Source organism: Cavia porcellus, unplaced genomic scaffold (genome assembly GCF_034190915.1).
Source record: "Cavia porcellus strain 051 isolate PalLab524CR breed Dunkin Hartley unplaced genomic scaffold, mCavPor4.1 scaffold_14, whole genome shotgun sequence".
Lineage (NCBI taxonomy): Eukaryota > Metazoa > Chordata > Mammalia > Rodentia > Caviidae > Cavia > Cavia porcellus.
In genome coordinates this window covers 45226366-45233082 of record NW_026947497.1, presented here as the reverse complement: position 1 = coordinate 45233082, position 6717 = coordinate 45226366, and positions in this window count along the sequence as shown.

Genomic DNA, 6717 nt, shown 5'->3' with positions numbered 1-6717 from the left:
ATGCTTGTTCTCATGCCACTCTTCCTACAAAGTCTGCCTGTTAAGCAGTCATTCTTCTTTAGCCCTGTAATCTGAACCACCAAGCTTCCCCAACCAGTCATTTCAAACTAAGGCTACACTTCATTCTTGAGTCCAAATTACTTTGGCCAAAATTCCCACTTCATTACATATGATATAAGATCTATTTTTTCTTGGTGTTCCCCTCACAGGGATACCAAAGGATCACATTCATTTCTCCAAAACCCAGTTTCCTTTACTACTTGTCTTGGTTATTTTCTCTCGTTGCTGGGAAAAAAATACATGACACTCAAAATGAAGAAAGGAAAGGTTTATTTAGCTTACAGTTTGTGGAGGGTTCAGTCCATAATCAGCTGGCTCCAAGGGGGGTGGCACGGCACCAGGGCAGCACTTCAAGGCAGCAGCCAGCCAAAGCCTCCAGAGCATAAAAAGGGCAGAGCAAACGTCTTCTCCTCCCTTATATTGTACACAGGCCATCCCTACCCCCACCAGCAGGGCAGATATAGCACTCATAACATCTGTGCCCTCCTCTTGCACAGGCTGAGGATATTTGCAAAGTAAGGATCCTGGCTTCCTGCTGAGTCTCTTAGTTAACTTCTCAAGTTGACACAATGTATCAACCATAACACCACTTATCAGCTATCACCTGTCAGGAGCTCAGCACCCTGCCATCACAGGCCATGGTCAGCCCTTAGGTCCTACAGCCTAAGAGAGCTTGTGTTGTCTTGCTGGAAGCCTCACTGGAGTCTGCTGAGATGTGCCTTCAGTATCCAGGGAGGGCAACACTCACAGAAAAACTGCTCAGACTCCCACAGCGCAGCTCTGAACAACATTGACTGTCAACCACCAGTGCCAGTACATGGTGCCAAGTTCCTTGAACATCACTCCATTTCTCTTACCTAGGCCTTGGGGCTGGGTCCAGGTCATTGGTCCAGATCCCCTTTCTCATTTTGAGCATATTACCTAGGTCAGTCAGTGGCTCTGAGCAAAATGTGAAAATGATCCTGTCCCTTGAACTAATAATCCATAATCCCTATTATTTTACCTAAAAGGATACAAACTTGATCCACTTTCAACACAAAACTGGATGCATCACCTACACCTGGTTTGATCAGGTTGGCACCCATGCTGCCAAGCCTCTGGACAGCTCAGATGCCGCGAACAGCCAGTATACCCTAGGACACCCCTGCTGGTTTGGTCAGAAACGTGGCAAAGCCCTGAGCATTAGCCAGGCTCTGTCTCTCTTAACTCTGCATGGACACTCAGCAAATGAAGTTTGACTGGCTCAGCTGACAGTGAACTGTTGGAGGATGAACAGTCAGCTGGTCCTGTAAAATGATCTGCAGCAGCTCTTTTGCTTTTACAAATGGGTTTTCCTCCTCCATGGCTGTAGTGGGGATAACAGGCTTTCTGATCGAATTGCATGAATTGTCCCCCCTTCAAAAATTCATGAGTGGAGGACTGAGGATTTAGCTCAGCGTCATAAGCGCCTGCCTTGCAAGTGCGAAGTCGTGAGTTTGATCCCCAGTACAAAAAAAAAAACCATTTATGAGTGAAGTCCTCAGAATGTGACCATATTCAGAGATAGGGACTTTAAGGGGTAATTAGGTTTAAAAGAGGCCATCAGGGTGGATTCTGGTTCAGTGTGACTGGTGTCTTTATAAGAAGAGGAAATGTGGACCTGGACATATAGAGGGAGAAGACCAAGTGAAGACACACAGAGAAGACAGCCCTGTAAGTAAAAGACAGGGGCTAAGATCAATGCCACCATTCAGCCCTCGCAAGATACCAACTCTGCAGACACTTTGAGCTCAACCTCTGTCCTTTAGGCCTGTGTGGAAACAAATTCACTGTTTAAACCCCTCAGTCTGTGGTGTTTTGCTCCAACACCCTAGCAAATGAATATGACCACTCAGGAAGCAAAGGCAGCCTGAGACACCCATCTGTGTGTAGACACCCATCCTCCTCTTCCAACAGACCCACAGTACTAACCAGGGCAAACCCAGCTGCAGTTCTGTGAGTGACTAGTGGTCTCTGCTTCTCATTCTTATCAGTAGATCTTCCCATCTGCCGGGGAAATATGAAGTAGAACTGAAGGGTAGCAGATTGGAGGGTGAGGAGGGGACTTATTAGCAAGCTGGTGGGAGGGATCTTGACCTCACCCCTCACTTAGTGCCAAAGCTTCATCAAAGTTCAACTCCTATATATCAGCTGCAACCAAAGAGCCACACGTTGAAACAGGAGAAGTCATCTGGAAACTGGGGGGTCGGTAACCGGCCCCCCAAAAAAGGAATCATTTGGGTTTGGTGTTTTTTAATTTCTTTTTTCTTTTACTTCTTCTTAAAAGAAACATGATAATCCTGAACATCTAAGATGATTTTGGATTCACACCCACTGGGTGTGGAACAGCTTGGCGCTGACGAGATTAGCTCGTTGGCACACTCCAAGATCCGCTCCGACGCTGCCCACACACACAAGCCTGGCACCAGCCATACTCAGAGCACCTGGCTCTTGCCTGTGGCTCCTTTTGAGGTCTCTCCTTCTGTCATTCTGGGCTGCTCCTTGCTGTCTGGACCCCGAGTCTTAAAGACGTGTCCATCCTTGCCCAGCCCTTCCCTCCTGACTTTCAGGATGTGACCAAGACCACCATTTAGCCAATCTGGACATGTCCAGATTGTCACCCTCCCCTTCCCAAACCAAACCATATGGGGCCTCTTTACATACCTGGACAGGCTGCTGCCCAAGCTTCCTTCTCCTGCCCAGCTCACTTTCAACAGCATACATTCATCTGTTCCCTCTTCTCTCTCTCCTAAGCAATTTGCTCAGACAAAATAGGCCTGTCATATGCAACGCCCCCACCACCACCACCACAGGGGGCTTCCAGCCCTCGCACAAGTGCAGATCTCTACACAATCCTTTTTAAAGGCCCTCATGGGCTCCCAGGTGCCTCTCTGGGGATGTCGGAGTCTGGTCAGCCTATAGCAATCCTCCTGCCATGCACCACAGCCTGGCCGGGCCTGCCTCTTGTACCTGGTCAAAGATTACATGAGCAATTGTCACATAATTGTGGTTTAATCTCTTCCCAGAGACTTCAACTGGCTCCAAATTGTTTTGGCTAATAAAAGCTAAGGAGATTTGCAAGAAATTCCAGATGCATCAGAACACTTTGGGGGATTGCGCAGCCTGCAGGCAGAAGAAACTTAACTCAAACAAACATAAGGTAATACATGTTGGCAAAAGTTATCCAAGACAGAAGTGCTCATCTGCGTGCTCCGAATTTGCAGCTGCCTCTGAGGATGAAGACTGGGGAGTAGCTCCAAATCAATGAAGTGGGTAGAGCAGCCAAAAACCATCCCACCGTAACCATCCCCTTGACAAGGCAAATCGGATCTCATTTTGCGTGGAGTCTCCGATCAGAAACACGTGCCTTGGTTCTGCTGCAGATTCTACAGTGCCACTTCTTGCTTTCAGGTGCAGGGAGACAGCAAGGAGTGGTTTCTGGATTCATGAGCTCCTCTTCAAGGCCATGAGGGCATGGCAGTATTCCTGACAGGGCTGAGCAGAAGCCGGAATTGGTGTCTGTCTGTGTGCACCACTGGCTCTGGGAGGTGCTGAGTGATTAGTATCTGCTATTTGACCTCAGGGTTGCATTTAGGTAAAAGCCAGCTTCTAAGTTACAGCAGCTCCTGATTTCTGTTAGTTCTTTGTTTTCTTACACAGAAACCACTGAAGAGCTGTGTCATGTCTTACCTATACATGCTAAAAAAGGAATTTAGCTTTCATGAGGAGGGAGAGATGTATACAAATCCACTGCACCTACACATGCATAAACATACATGCATGTATGTACAAATAAACATATACATGTATGCATGCAAACACACTTGTTAATTGTGATTCCTGTACGTGTGTCACTGTCTGGTGCAGGTGGCAGGGAAGCAACTTTACTGGGGCTGTGCTGGCACCAGTCTGTGCAGAGCAGGAGGAGGCTGGCACAGATCCATCAGTCATGTCTCTACCCCAGGGCCTCCCAAGCCTCTGAAGGATAGAGACAGAAGACCACCGCTCCTGCATCCTCAAGTCTTCTCAGAGAGGTCCAGGCATCTGGAAATAGGGGACAAAGAAGTACCCTGTTACCTCCCTTTTGCTTCATCTCTTCCATGGTGACCAGTGATTCCACAGGAGGCTGTGGTTAGAGAGGGGAGTATGGGCCTGGGAGGTTCTTACCCCTAGGAAGTAATGAGAGAATTCCAGGGTCCTGTGGTGCAAAGGCCCCTTGTACTGTGCAGGAGAAAGGATGAGGTAGCTGCAGCCCTGCCTGCAGGAACCACAGAAGTCCATTTGTCCCCCCAAGGAGTAGGAATATTAGCCATCATTATTCAGTTGAAAACATGAACCTGGCAAGTGGGGGCGTCTCACCAAGGTCCGTATATAATGTGCAGGGCTTCCCCTGGTGTGAAAGTCAATCACTGAAAGCTAAACTTCCTCCTCAATCCCTGAGATCTGAAGCCACATCTTCCTTCATCAGTGACTATTCTATCCAGGATCTTTAGTCCTCAGGCCTTCAGGCAAGCAAGCCAATTTCTCTGCTACACTGATGCACTGAAACAAGGATACTAGGGCCAGAGATGTGCTCAGTCGTAGAGCACTTGCCTAGCATTCGCAAAGTCCTGCGCTCCATCTCCAGAAAGAAGAAAACTTAAAAAAAAATCTACCACTCTATATTAGGCCTCTGAAAGTCTTTTGATTCTAATAATCTAGGGAATAGATTCAGTCATGTATCAAATATTTATCTTCTATTGTATGTAAGATACTACGCCGGCAGTATAAAAGTCTCACAGCCAAATGGAAAAGGGAAACTGTGGGATTCCCATGTCCCTAAAAACAACAAAATGACTAGAATGCTTGGGGTGATCTGTCTTGGGACTAACCAAACAGGAGCTTACTTGGGAAGCCTAAGGGGACACTGGGCAAAGTCATCATTAAGGAACTGGTCAGTTCTTCTCAGGATGGATCCCAGAGGGTCTGGGTCAGGGTTAGGGCTAGGGTTAGAGTTAGGGTCAGGGTTAGTGTTAGAGTCAGGGTTAGAGTTAGGGTCATGGTTAGGGTTAGGGTCATGGTTAGTGTTAGAGTCAGGGTTAGAGTTAGGATCAGGGTTAGGGTCAGGGTTAGGGTTGGGGTTAGGGTCTGGTATGGGTTGTACACTAAGGTCTGCAAGGAGGGACCGAACTTCTGCCAACCTAAACAGCTCCTGATACTGTGAATATTGCTACGCTGGTGGTCCTCAGAATACACCTGAAGCCACATCATGTGTCACTGGGCCATGTCATCCACATACTCTCAGAACCACGGTTGACTGGGTACTAGGAAAGTATCAGGAATTAGTAGGACTGCTAGGTAACCAACTCCCTGCCAGTTGGTTAGGCCCTGGGAAGAGTTCAGAAGATTTTGAAGAAGAGCAAAGCAAATATGTTTTAAATTCTTACTGTACATTGTTTTTTTCCAAATCTAACACCTCATATTATCAGTTAGCTAGAAACGCAATGGCTTCCAAGAAATACTTGTAAGACAGTGATGCTGCTAGAATACGGGACCATCTTCCCTAATAGATCTCAAGAGCCTGCTAGGAACCTGAGAAGCCAGGAAAGGGTTAGCAGGATGAGGAAGGAAGCAAGGTCTTCGCTGATGAGGAGCAGAGCTTGCAAAAAGCCACTAATGCAAAAAGAAGTGTGAAAAGTTCCTAGAAGATCCGGCTCGCCTGCAGCGCCCTCTCCCCAGCCCAGACACCGCAGCTTGTTTCCCCACCTCTTCCCAGTTTCTGCACAAACATCACCTCCTCAGATCACTCCATGTAAAATAGCTTCCTTCGTCCCCACTCCCTTGTCTCCCTGCAATTATCACTAGGACAGTCCCAATCACATAGCAGAAGAAAATAATTAGAGGACACAGCAAGTATAAAGCCCTGAAGCAGGAACAGCTGCTAGGATGCAATCAATAAGGACAAGGATGTCCCAACATGGCCCAGAGAGGAGAGCGGAGATCGGGAGGCAGGCCCTGGGGAGGACTCTTGCCTGATGCCAGCCAGTCAATGCTGTGTGGTGACTGCAGATGTTAACTGGAGCCCAGCAGGTGGCACCTGCTTCTCAATGTGGAGCAGTAAATTTTGGGGGTATGTCCTTGTCCTGGTGATAGCAGTATATAGAAAAGAAAACCCAAAGGCTCATATCAATTAGAAGTCAGGTCCACTAGCATCCGATGGCCAAAGCACAGGAGTGACTAAATCAAGGTCACATCCTCCAAAAGCCCAGAGCTGGGTCTGAGGATAATGAAAACGGGAACAGGAATTCATTGATTTCAGGATAATTGTGTACGGAGCCACTGGGTGCGGGAGGAGAGGGTTAGGCAAAGCAATGACACACACCTTTTTTTTACATTCTCTTTGGCCATTGCATAGATAATAGACCCAGCCTATGAGACCACAGTAGAGGCCAGGGACGCTGCCAGATTTACCACGTCCTTGCTACAGCCCTGGGAGCCAGGGGAGTACAAAAGAGGCCAAGACTTTGACTCTGCCTTGAAGACCACACCAAACTGTGGTGTCTTGAGGAAAAGGGAAGGCGTATTGTGTTTTACCCACCATGGTACCCCGAGCATGAACCCAACTAGACAGAGGGCAGGGAAAGAGGAAAGAAAAGGAAG